The sequence below is a fragment of the Elaeis guineensis genome, chromosome 6 (genome assembly GCF_000442705.2).
Source record: "Elaeis guineensis isolate ETL-2024a chromosome 6, EG11, whole genome shotgun sequence".
Lineage (NCBI taxonomy): Eukaryota > Viridiplantae > Streptophyta > Magnoliopsida > Arecales > Arecaceae > Elaeis > Elaeis guineensis.
In genome coordinates this window covers 28,415,816-28,429,399 of record NC_025998.2, presented here as the reverse complement: position 1 = coordinate 28,429,399, position 13,584 = coordinate 28,415,816, and the positions used below count along the sequence as shown (strand labels likewise).

Sequence of the window (13,584 nt, the reverse complement as noted above, 5' to 3'; positions counted from 1 at the left end):
ATTGTCACAGCCATCACAATAGATAAATAAAATAATATTAATAAATTCTTTTACTTATTTTAAATTATTATATTTAGAAGTTTCACATAATTAGTCTTGAGTCGGAGAAAGGGGATCTAGGTGTCAAAAGTCAATCTACCCATCCGATGGATGGATTGGAGGTGTAGATACGTCCATGTCATCGAATGAGATGTGTAAAAATATTTCGTTCAAAAATCGAAGGAGTATATCGAAATATACCTCTCCGTGTCGATTTAGACTTCAAGCGGGAGGAAGGAGTATTCAGCAGGTCAAAATTTAATCTAACCATTGGATGGATAGATCGGAGGTATCTATAGTTCCGTAACATCGAATGAAACATGTATGAACAATTTATTCGAGAATTGAAGGAGTATATCAAAATATATCCTTCTGTGCCGGTTTAGACTTTAAGCAGGACAGAGGAGATACTTAGAAGATCAAAATTCAATCTAACCATCTGATGGATTGACTGGAGATGTCTATAGCTCTATATCATCGAATGAAATGTATAGAAATAATCTGTTCGAAAATCAAAGGAGTATATCAAAATATAACCTTCCGTAAAAGTTTAGGCTTGAGGTGCACCAATTATCTTAGTTTTACGATTTCAATTAATTTAGTTCTCAAATTATTAATAATATTTTATTTTTTTGTTATAGGATGCTGGGACATTCGACTCTCATCCACCTGTTGCTGTAGATGATGTACAGGAAGAGGAGGATCTTCGTTGATTTTTTTTAGTTTTGATGTAATATATTTAATTTTAATATTTGAATAATATTATCTTGTATAATTAGATAATTTATATTTTTTAAATAATATTAATTTTTTTATTTATGATGGTGATAGTTAATTGTTAGTTGTTATAGTGTATATATATTGATTGTTAATTTAATTATATCAAGTTTTAATAAATATATTTTTTATATTTTTTTTAAAAAAATATTTATTAGCGATAATTATTTTCATCGCTAATACTATCATTAAATTTTAGCGATAGCTACAACTTATCAGCGACCACTGAAGCCGTCGCTAATATATTTTTAAATTTTTTAATTTAAATTAAAAAATGATCTAAAAATTATTATAAGCGGCAGACTTGCCATTGCTAATACTTTATTAGCGATGGTTTTTCACTGTTGCTAATAATGATCTTCAGCATCCAATTTTTTTCGATGGGTTGTTGACAATGGTATTATGTTGCTAATAGTATCAGCGACAACTTTTTGATAATTAATGACAACATTTAGCTGCCTTTAATAAGTAATTTTTTTGTAGTGTATTAGGATTCAGGACAAGTTGGATCCCCAAAAAAATCCACCCGACCACCATCCCTAATCATAAGTCCTAAGATCACAATAAAAAAGGCCCTAACTGCTACAAAAACAATTGTTGCTAGTGCTAAACTAAAATAGATTTTAATGAACACAAAGGGATGGAATGAAATAGCATTTTCTTTGGATGTTTCAGATACCAACTAATAGTATGGAAATGAATGAACCTGTACGCCATCTTTTTAGAAAACACTATCCTATGTATTAGAATTAGCAATAGGTATGATACAACTAAGAATAATCTAAAAGACTGATATCTCTTTTAGTGAAAGGGAAATAAAAATATATGTTAGTAGTAATCTCATTCCTTAAAGCCTAATCCTATGTTTGGTTGGAGTCATGAGAGGTGGATGGATAGAGTTAGAAGGATGGATGGCTTTCATCTACTATTTGCTTCAAAAAATTATAGAAAGATGGATGAAAAGGAGGGCTTGTCCATCCATCCTGGCCCACTAATTTGTATTCTCTTAAATTAGGAGGATATGAAGATGGATGGATGGAGCATAATCAATATGCTTATATGATATAAGAAATATTAAAATTTTTATTATTTAATTTTTATTATTTAATATTTAATATTTTTTATATATTTTTTTAAAAATAATTAATTATGAAGACTTAATCAAAAATTAATTAGCAATAGCTCCTCAACACGTGTAGATGAAGCTCGATATCAAATTTAAACTTGTTACGTATGGTAGGGATTAAAAGAAAAAAAAAAAAAAAAAAGGGCAACCAGAAGTTACTTTTTGGGGGACCCAGCGGCTTGGAGAAGATTTGAACGTGGCCTGGGCGGTTCAAATAAAATTCAAATGCAAATGGGCACGCTAGTTTCACATGCGAGTGTGGGTCCGAGTTAGGCATTCACATGGGAGCTGGCGTGCGGAAGTGGGCCCGAGGAGCAGTTCGATCTTCACAGCAGGCGGGTCCTTAGATGTGGGGAAGTGGGTTTTGAATGCGGCTTAAGCACATGGCCTGAGACGCGTGATGCAACACGAAAATAGAACATGGCAGGGAGTCCTTTTTCGTAAGAGACAAAAATTAGGTACGGCCAAAAAACAAGGGGCCAGGAAAGCTATAAAAAGGACCTTAGGCACAAAAGAGCAAAATCATCCAAAAAGAAAAGCAGTAAAAAAAAAAAAAAAAAAAAGCAGCATAGCTTAAAATTTTGGATTGATTTCTAAAAAAGAGATACTTAAAAGAGAGCTTTGTTCCTGCACTATTACCACACCTACACCATCTTGAGGATCAGATCTAAAAAAGAAGAAAAAGAGAAAGTCCAGCATGCTTAAAGGAGTTTGAAGGAAGAAGGAGAGTTCATCAACTATCTTCCTCACGAAGCTGCGCCAATCAACTTTAAATCTTTGTTACAGTTTTTCTTTACTTTATTTACTTATTATTTTAAATTCTTTGTAATTGAATTCTAAATTTAATTAATATAAAAATTATTTTTATGCACTTTAAATTTTTATTTTTTACTTTTATTGCAAGTAGAAACTAAGATCTAGATGGTAGATCTTGATATCAATTTTTTTTTTTGCACATTTAATTTTTATTTTTTAATTTTAATTATTTTTTTAATTTTTTTATAAAATTAAAATTTTTAAATCAGCACTGTCTTCTCGATGGAATTAGGGTGGCAATCAGATCGGGTCGGATTATAAACGAGTTGGGTCAAATACGGATCGGGTTAGAAAATATCAAATCTGAATCCGACCTATTTATTAAACAGATTAGATTTTCAAACCTAAACCTGACCCATTTAATAAATAAGTCATCTGACCCAATCTGTTTAACCTATTTATTAAACAGTTATTCTGTTTACCTGACTCGACCCAACCCGTTTAACCCGTTTATCTTTTAACCTATTTATTAAATAGTTAATCTGTCTAATCAACTCGATCTAATCTATTTAATCTGTTTATCATTTAACCTGTTTAACAAATGAACAACCTATTTAACAGACCCAACCCAACCCATTTAATCTATTTTTAAATAAGACAAATATCACAATTCACAAACAGCCAGCATGTTTAATTCAAGACAAAATATACCATTTCAAACTGGAATACATTATCCTTAAAAGAGAACAAATGCTGCCACTGTTTAACATATGTTCACTTTAAATAACATAAAGCATGAGAAGAAAACTTGCTCAAAAATTTAAAAAAAAAAAAGCTTGCCAACCAAATAAGTAATCACAATATTTTTAAGTCTAATCTCATATCATGCATGAAAGTATGAAACTTGCAATATCCTATTGTAGAATATAAAATACATATATCAAAATATTAAGTTAACATGTTACTATAAATAACATCAGAATTCAGAACATATTCCCAAATTACAACCCAGTGATGACAAAGAAGATAGCAACGCTACAACAGTAACACATATAGAAGATTTAAATAGGATACAACATTAACTCTAAACCAAATCCCATCACCAACAATATGTTCAAATTAAATCGATGGTAGCGGCCTAAGAGCCTAGCTTTTATGAGTTTCAATAATTAATTGGAGAGGCTCGAGGCTTGAGGCTCATATTGCCCATCATCATAGTTCATAGAAGCTTAGAGATGATTTCTTAGAAGGAACTCATCCTGATTCCTGCATGAAAAATTTGTATTTTAGCAATGTTCAATTGAGTACAAAATATTGATAGAGAAAAAGTAAAGGATATAAACATGTGGTACAACTTCAAATACATGAATCTGCTAATCCAGATTCCCAGCCATCTCAAGAATAATAATAAAGTTGGTGCATCTGAAAAACATCAAAATAGCAAAGAATGGAAAAGAAAGATCCATACATATCCAAAAAAAGAAGATGAGGCTCAGATTTGATAAAGTGATAATTAATCCACAGCTAAATCAAAACGACTACAATCAGTTGCCTATAGAAGAAGGCCATCTAAAATTGTGATCGCTAGAAATAGTTGAGTTATCAAACATATATCCAAAAATCATCATAGCCTCCACAATACATATGCATGTCCAAAAATATGAACAATGCAATCCAAAAAAGAATGCATAACCATGAAACAACCTGTTTAACCGATCCAAACCAACTCGTTTAATCTATTTTTAAATAAGATAAATGTCATAATTCACAAATAGCCAGCATATTCAATTCAAGATAAAATATACCATTTCAAATTGAAAGTCTAGAAACATATTATCCTTAAAGGAGAACAAATGCTACCACTATTTAACATATGATCACTTTAAATAACATAAAGCATAAAGAGAAAATCTGCTCAATTGAAAAAAAAAGAGCTTGCGAGCCAAGCAAGTAATCACAATATTTTTAAGTCCAATCTCATATCATGCATGAAAGTATGAAATCTGCAATATCATATTATAGAACATAAAATACATGTATCAAAATATTAAGTTAACATGTTATTATAAATAACATTAGAATTCAGAATATATTCTCAAATTACAACTCAATGATGACAAAGAAGATAACAACGTTGCAACAGTAATACACATAGAAGATTCAAATAGGATACAATATTAACTCTAAGCCAAATCCCATCACCAACAATATGTTCAAATTAAATAGATAGTAATGGCCTAAAAGTCAAGATTTTATGAGTTTCAGTAATTAACTGGAGAGACTCAGATATGATAATTAATCCATAGCTAAATCAAAATGATTACAATCGATTGCCTATATAAGAAGGCCATCCAAGATTGTTGCCGTTAGAATTAGTCGAGTCATTAAATATATATCCAAAAATCATCATAGTCTTCACATACAAACTTTAAAACAATCTCAAAATTGCTTAAAACCCAAATAAGTACCTAAAATTTCAAACAAAGACAGCATAACAACATCTATTGTTCTTAGTCAAATAAAAATCAAAAAGAAGTTTCCAATAAAATACAACATAACAAGATAATATGTCTGAAAAATATGAACAATACAATCCAAAAAAGAATGCATAATCATGATTCATCTCATTATGGGTTGGGATCAATATTGGCCGAGCCTTGAGTTGATTGGGCTTCATTGATGGAACTGAATTTCATGACATCTTCTACAATCTCATCTAACTCGGATTCCAAAACATCTATATTGAAAGATTACAATAGTTAATAATAGACTCAATCAAAAAATATAATAGCAATACAATGATTAAATTATATATCTTTCTTTTCAAATATCCAATCTCGAGTGCAAATCACAACCTCAGCGATATCTGGTTTATGTGAACTACGATATTTATCAAGTACTCACCCACCAATACTAAAAGTAGATTCAGAGGCAACTGTAGATATTGGAATAGTTAAAATATCACGTGTCATGAAAGAAAGATTAGGATATCGAAAATGATTGACTTTTCAAAATTCAAGGATGTCTAATTTGGATTTCTTATCAACTCTTGGCTCATCTAAGTATAATTCCAATTTAGACTTCTGTGCAGTAGTCACAAATTCAAAGCTTTCAAATATATCAAAATTCAACAACATTATAAAAATAAAATAAGTTATTTATTAGAACTAGTATCATATACAAGATAATAAATTTATTTTGATAAACAAAAATTTATATTCTTTAAAAAATATCTATTTTTCTACATGGCTTAGAAGTCTCACAAGAAGTACCACTATTAATGTTTGCATCAGTTGATGTACCAACAGCTGGAGTTTTAGAAGAAGAAACTATATACTGACTAAAGAGAGAAAACATGCAATCACGGATATGGACGGTCTCGATACAGCCATATCCATACAACTTTCTATAATAATACTCTACAAACTAAAATTTATATCGAGGATCCAAAATAACTGCCATGGCCAAGATTAAACAAAGATCTGACCGATATGTTTTAAATTTTCTATACATTTGTCCTGCCATTTATTGCATTGAAGCATCTACACTCTCCATCTCTTGTCTTAAAGTGAGCTCAATCAAAAAAATATGAGGAAAGTATAAATTTGCTGTAGTATATTTAACTTCAAAAAATACAAGAGTAGCATCATAGAATATACTCAACAACTTGTTAATCTTCACAATTTTGTCCCACTCTTCTTCAGATGGATAATGCTTGTAATTGAAGTTACTTAATTTCAAATAAGAAAAAGTACGTCGATAAGCAAGAGCACTGTCTAGCATCAAATAAGTTAAATTTCATCTTGTGAGAACATCTTGCCTTAAACCTTCTCTACTTTCCAAAGATATTTATCTAATATATTCTAAAAACTTTTGTTTTTAAACTTACGAACCTCTCATATGTTTAACACTTTCACGAACCTTATAAATAGATTCATCTATCTCCTTTAATCCCTCTTATATAATTAAATTAAGAATATGAGCACAACATCGAACATGAAAAAACTCACCATTTGAGTAAAGTGCATTTTTCAAATTAAATCGAATCTTTAACATCTCAACAAAAATATCATTTACTGATGTATTATCCAATGTCATATAAAATAACTATTTTTTAATCTCCCAATCAATTAACAAACCATAGATCATTTCACACAAAGATATGCCATTGTATGGAGGAGGCATAAAATGAAAGTTAAGAATTTTCTTTTGCAACACCTATTCTTCATCAATAAAATGGGTGGTTAAACACCCATCAGTGGTAATAGAAGTCCACAAATCTAAAGTCAAGCTTATCATAGTAGAAATTAAGTGTAGTCATAATAACAACTTTTTTTTTTCTTTTTTATACAATTTCAGCATATCTGTCTTAACAGTATTTCTTGATACTAACTTGACATCCTCACAGACATAAGCAAATAAGGATCTAATACTTTCATACTCAACAAATTGAAATGGTAGATCATGCTTACTAATTACATATGTCAACAATTCATGAAATTTTTTTAGATTAAATTTACTAGACTGCATTGATATGGATCCTTGAGATTGTGATAAAATCATTTACCCATATCACGATTCTTCTTACAATTCTCTATATATTGTTTTAAATTTTCAGTCCCAACCTTACCACCAAATTGATATTCTATGCCACACTTGATGCATTTGTATTTTTTTGTTGCTTCATTTATTTAAAAAATTGATAAACTGATGAAGTTAACTTTCTTTTACATTTATCAGTGAAATCATCAATTGTAGCTATATTTGAAGCTACAGGTATTGATTCATTGGGACCATCATCATCACTTTCTAGATCTAAATTGATGATAGGCTCTTTATCCATCTATATCATATAATAAAAGCTTATATTAACCAAAAATAAAAAATAAAAATAGTTAGAATATTAAAGAAAGGAAGAGGAAGAGGAGGCTCAGATTTAGTATTTCATCAACAACTAAATCAAAACAACAACAATAGGTTGCCTGTAGAAGAAGGCCGTTCAAGATTATTGTTGTTAAAAATAGTTGAATCAATAAAAAGATATTTCAAAATCATCATAGCCTCTCTACACAAACCTTAAAATAAACCTCTACACATAGGCCATACTGCACACTTTAATATTCAGCATAAAAAATAGAAATCAAAAAAATTTCAAAACATTAAAAAATCAGCATCTTATACCCTAAATTTCAGCATCAAAAAATAAAGTAGCAAAGCTTTAAATATGCACTAAGATAAATTTTAGAATATACCAGCAAATCGATGTATAAATGAGACAATATATAAATGAGACATGCAAGATAATATTTTTATTAAATAAATCATAGGAGAACAATGATCGTCTGAGAGCCAGATTGAACATTAATAGGTATATGCCATTGAACCCATAAATCGAAGCAAAATCAAGAAGAAAAAAAGAATTGACTACTAAAAAAAGACTAAAACTCTTAATTTAAACCAGGGAACAAAGAGAATTTCAAATAATATATCATATCACTATGAGATCCCAAAAATCCTAATGTAAATCCAAAAAAGAACCAGCAAATCGATATATAAATGAGACAATATATAAATGAGACATACAAGATAATATTTATTAAATAAATCATAGGATAACAATGATCGTCTGAGAGCCAGATCGAACATCAATAGGTTAATGCCATTGAACCCATAAATCAGAGCAAAATCAAGAAGAAAAAAAGAAATGACTACTAAAAAGGACTAAAACCTCTAATTTAAACCAGCCGAACAAAAAAAATTTCAAATAATAGATCAGATCACTATGAAATTCCAAAAACCCTAACATAAATTCAAGAAAAAAAAATCCAACCTAAGAACAATCGTTGGATGTAGATCGAATACCAACCCCAAAGATCGGAGAGAAATACCTAAGCTTCGGACCAGCAAAATCTCACAATTCCTCTGAGTTTGTCATTGTCGTGATGTCGCACATTACAACGGCTAAAGATGGAGGCCAGGTCTTGACTGGCACTCCCATGATGGGAGATCGAGGAGTAGCATCTAAGGAAGGAGGTTGAGGAGGAGGAGGAAGAGAATACTTAAGCTTTGGACTAGTGGAATCTCGCGATTCCTCCGAGTTTCCTTCAGCACAGTCATGAATGGAGAGAAGCTAGTAGTAGACGGCTATCTATTGCTGATGGTGGAAAAGATGGTGGGGGATCCTCGATCGAGAGGAGGGATGCAATGGAAAACCCTAGAGGAGGGAAGGTGAACAGCTGTCGAAGTGGAATCGTCGAATGGCGAATGGTGGAGTGGATGATCGAATGAGTAAAAAGTAAAAACTAAAACACTCAATTTATCCTAAGGTGGTAAGGCCTAAGGAGTAAAGGGTATAATGGGTTAAACGGGTTATAACCCAACCTGACCCGATCTGATTTGACCCATTTATTAAACGGGTTAAATAGATCAGTCGTCTGAAATCTGAATCCGATCTAATTATTAAATGGGTTAAATAGATCGATCAGTTTACGATCCAACCCCATTTAATCTAAATCCAAACCTGTTTAACACGGGTCGAATGCAGGTCGAATTGATGGGTCGGATCGATTTTTACCACCCCTATATGGAATCGACTCGATTTACTACTTTATATATATATTTAATATTTTTAAAAATCAGATTTAAACTGATAATCATAGTGTCCTAATGATAACATCATGAAATATCAAGTTTTTGGCATCATTATCAGAGAAGGCACGAACGCTAAGATTTTTGATTTCTTTGATTTTTTGTAAATATATCTTTCTAACTTTTCTTATTTTTCTTACAGAAAAAAAGAAAGAAAGAAAGCTTTCAATTTCACTTGGTGAGATCAATCCTAACCCTAAATTTCTTTTCTTTTTAGTATTAGTTACTTTCTTTTCAAATTAACTTAAAAATGATCTACTTAAACCTAATCAAAACTTCATGACAAGAATAAAAATTCTAATTGCTTAGAGCATTCATCATTTAGATTTATTTATTTTTTTGATATTTATTGGAGACAAGGTGAGCCTCTCAAGTTTAATTACTTTTGTGTATCTAATTTAATTACATAGAACCCCTTGTTTGAAATTAATTGTGTATAGTCATCTTCAATCAACTTAAGAGCAATATCCATTAATAAGATAAGGTGAAGATTTCATTACCCTTTCTTAGTCCAAAAATAATCAACCAACATCCCCATTAATCTAAGCCTAATTAAAACTAACTAGACGTCTGCTCCTAAGGAACTCGAGCTCAATAGGACAAGTAACCCTGAAAGTTGAATCGGATCGGCCTAGTTGATCAGTTGGTGTCTAGAAAAGTGATTCAGGGACTACATCCTGAAGGAAGATAGTTATTTAATTAGTTACGTTCGCTGATCTAGCCAACATAGTTGATGTCTAAGGAAGTGTTGGGTATAGAATACCCTCAGCCGAAGTTCAAAGCAGGATTGATCCTCCCGAGACTCATCCGGCTTTCGACTGCAGATGGTAACTCTCCAGACTTCTCCAACAGTTGGATTTCCACGGTGTTGACCGAACTCCCCGAACTTCCACTGCTCCACCCCGAACTCCTTCAACATGAGTTCCCCCAGTCGTCTATCAAGCCGCCCCAAGCGCTCACTAAGCTCTGCCGCCAGCCGACCTCCTATGGCCATCGGTTGCTCCCCAAATTCCTTCCAGACCTCTTCCAGCTAGGTTCAACTCCAACCCGAACTGCCTCGGACCTCGCCAACAGCCGAACTTCACCGACGACAGATTTTTACAACTACCGGACTCCTACGGGAGCCGGATCTCGTCTCCAACTTCAGCTATAGGCAGACTCCATCCGGACTCCTACGGGAGCCGGACCTCGTCTCCGACTTCGGCCGTGGGGAAACTCCGCCCAAACTCCTACGGGAGCCAGACTTCGTCCCCGACTTTGACTACCGATAAATTTCGTCCGGACTCCCAAGGGAGCCGGACTTCATCCCTGACTTTGATTGCAGGTAGACTTCGACCGAACTCCTACGGGAGTCGGACTTCGTCCCCAACTCCGGCTGCAGAAAGACTTCATCCAGACTCCTACGGGAGCCGGACTTCACCCCCGACGCCAACTGCAGGTGGACTCTGCCCGGACTCCTACGGGAGCCGGGCTTCACCCCCGACTTCGACTAATGGTAAACTTCATCCGGACTCCTACGGGAGCCGGACTTCGCCCCTGACTTTAATTGCAGGTGGACTTTGCCCAGACTCCCACGGGAGCCGGACCTCGTCCCTAACTCCGGCTGCAGGAAGACTTCATCCGGACTCCTACGGGAGTCGGGCTTCATCTCCGACTTCGACTGATGGTAAACTTCATTCGAACTCCTACGGGAGCCAGACTTCGCCCCCGACGCCAACTGCAGGTGGACTCCGCCCGGACTCCTACGGGAGCCGGGCTTCATCCCCGACTTCGATTGCTGGTAGACTCTCTCCGGACTCCTACGGGAGCCGGACTCCGTCCCTGACTTTAATTGCTGGTAGACTCTCTTCGGACTCCTACGAGAGTCGGACTCCATCCCTGACTTTAATTACAGGTAGACTTCATCCGGACTCCTATGGGAGCCGGACTTCATCCCCGACCTCAACCGCTGGAAGGCTTCACTCAGACTCCTACAGGAGCTGGGCTCCGTCCCCGACCTCAATTGCAGGCAGACTCCACCCAAACTCCTACGGGAGCCAGATCTCATCTTCGGCTCCAGCTGCGGGAAGACTCCGTCCGAACTCCAACGGGAGCCGTACCTCGCCCCCGACTTTGACTGAAGGAAGACTCCATCCGGACTCCTACGAGAGCCAGACTCCGAGCTCCTCTCGGACGGGTGGCTAGCCACCTCTCTCCACCAGACACTCCAGTCGAACTTCAGCCGACAGGCCTGGACCCCCTGGCAGACCGCAGCAACAGCCACGACTCTGCTCCACCTCCTACAACAGATTTTGCGCGGCTCCATCACTCCCTGATAGGCCGCAGTAACGGCCACGACACTGCTCCACTTCCTGTGATGGATTCTGCACAGCCCCATCACTCTCTGACAGGCCGCAGTAACGGCCACGGCACTGCTCCACTTCCTGCGACGGAAACCGCGCGATTCTTCCACCCTCTGGCAAGTCGCGACAACGGACGTCGCTCCACTCCCTGTGGCAGGCTCCACGTGGCACGTCTTGGTGATAGCCATGAGTCCACCCCACTACTCTTCGCAACAAACTCCTCCTGACCATGGGCAGCCTACTGCCAGACGGTTACAAACATTGTTATCAGTCTGTTGCTCCTTCCGCCTATAAAAGGGGGACCCCAGATACGTTATTCTCTAAGCTCTCATTTCTATCTCAAAACTCTACTAAAATTTTCATTCGAGCACCCCATTCTTGTTGAGGCAGAGAACTGACTTGAGTGTCGGAGGGTCTTGCCGGAGCAACCCCACCTCCGGTTTAGACTTCTTTTGTAGGTCCCGACAGCGACCGTGACTCCCTCGACTCCAGCATCTCCGACGCAAGCGGAGTTTTGCACCAACAAGATTGGCGCTAGAGGAAGGGCCCTATGTCTTCACAGTACCCTTGTTCTTGAAGGAGCGCTCAACGAGACCACCTCTGGTCATCTTCTCCGACATCCACTCCTCCTTCTCCCACCTGATCTTCGCCCGATGTCTCCCCACAGGGCATCCACACGGTGATCTACGGCCTCCATGGCCAGATCACAGGCTCTGGCCTCACCTCCAGTCTCCCAACCTCTGCCTCCTCCTCCGGTGACGGCAGTTGGCACGGAGCAACTCGACCTACTGGTGCAGCAGGTCAGAGGCCTAACTGAGGCTGTGCAGGCCATGCAACAGCAGCAGCAGCCGCAGGCATCGGTGCAGTCGGAAAGAGCATCGTCGGAACTCCAAAACCTGGTGGCGGGGCGCGCCGCTTGGGCCAGCCGCCCAGTCTTTCCCGGAAAGACGAATCCAAGGGTGGAAAGCCCCCAGTCCGACCACGACTCCACCCCTGGAAGATCTCTACCCCCATTCTGCTAGAGGACCCTCGAGACCCATAGTCGAGAGGATTTCCTAGATCGAAAGCTCCAGGAGATGAACCGACGGATCGAAGAACTCCGCCACGCACCCCCCGCTTATGGTGAGGATATTTGCACTGACCCCCCCTTTTTTCCAAATGATCATGCAGGAAACCATCCCGCCGAACTTCAAACTCCCCCAGTTCGAAAGCTACGACAGGACTTCGGACCTGGTTGATCATCTGGAGGCCTTTCGGATGATGATGCTGCTTCATGGCGCACCCGATGCCACTCTATGCTGAGCCTTCCCATCCACCTTGAAGGGAGCGGTGAGAAACTGGTACTCAGCACTGAAGTCGGGTACCATCTTTTCTTTCGATCAAATGAGCCACCAATTTGTGGCCCATTTTGTCAGCAACCGGCGCCTCCGAAAGGATTCGAAGTCCCTCATCAATATCAAGCAGAGGGAGGGGGAGTCCATTCGAGTCTACATCAACCGCTTCAATGTCGCCGTGCTGGAGGTCCGAAACTTGGACCAGTTGGTAGCAATGGCCACTCTGAAGGGCGGCCTTCAGAAGAACGACCTTTTGTTCCCCCTGAAGAAGAAGTACCCCAGGGATTTTGCTGATCTGTTGGCTCGGACTGAAGGGTACGCTCGAGTGGAAGAAGCCTTCAAAATGAAGGACGAGGAGACTGCGAGAGAACGACAGGCGGGAGACTCGGGTAAGCCCACAGTCGAAAAAGGGCCGAGAGAAGCTCGGCCACGCTCTCGATCCCCTCCTGGGCACAAGCGTGTCCAAACTCCACCTTGGGTACGTAGGCAGAGAAGTCCGGATCGTGGGGTTCGACGGAGTTCTCCACCGAGAAGATTCTGCAACTATGCCCCCCTCAATGCC

At 37.6% G+C, this 13,584-nt stretch overlaps 1 pseudogene; it reads right to left on the bottom strand.

The window, feature by feature from the left end:
• Positions 1-5,598: 5,598 nt before the first annotated feature.
• On the bottom strand, positions 5,599-6,796 carry LOC140858581 (zinc finger BED domain-containing protein RICESLEEPER 1-like; annotated as a pseudogene).
• Between the last annotated feature and the right edge of the window lie 6,788 nt (positions 6,797-13,584).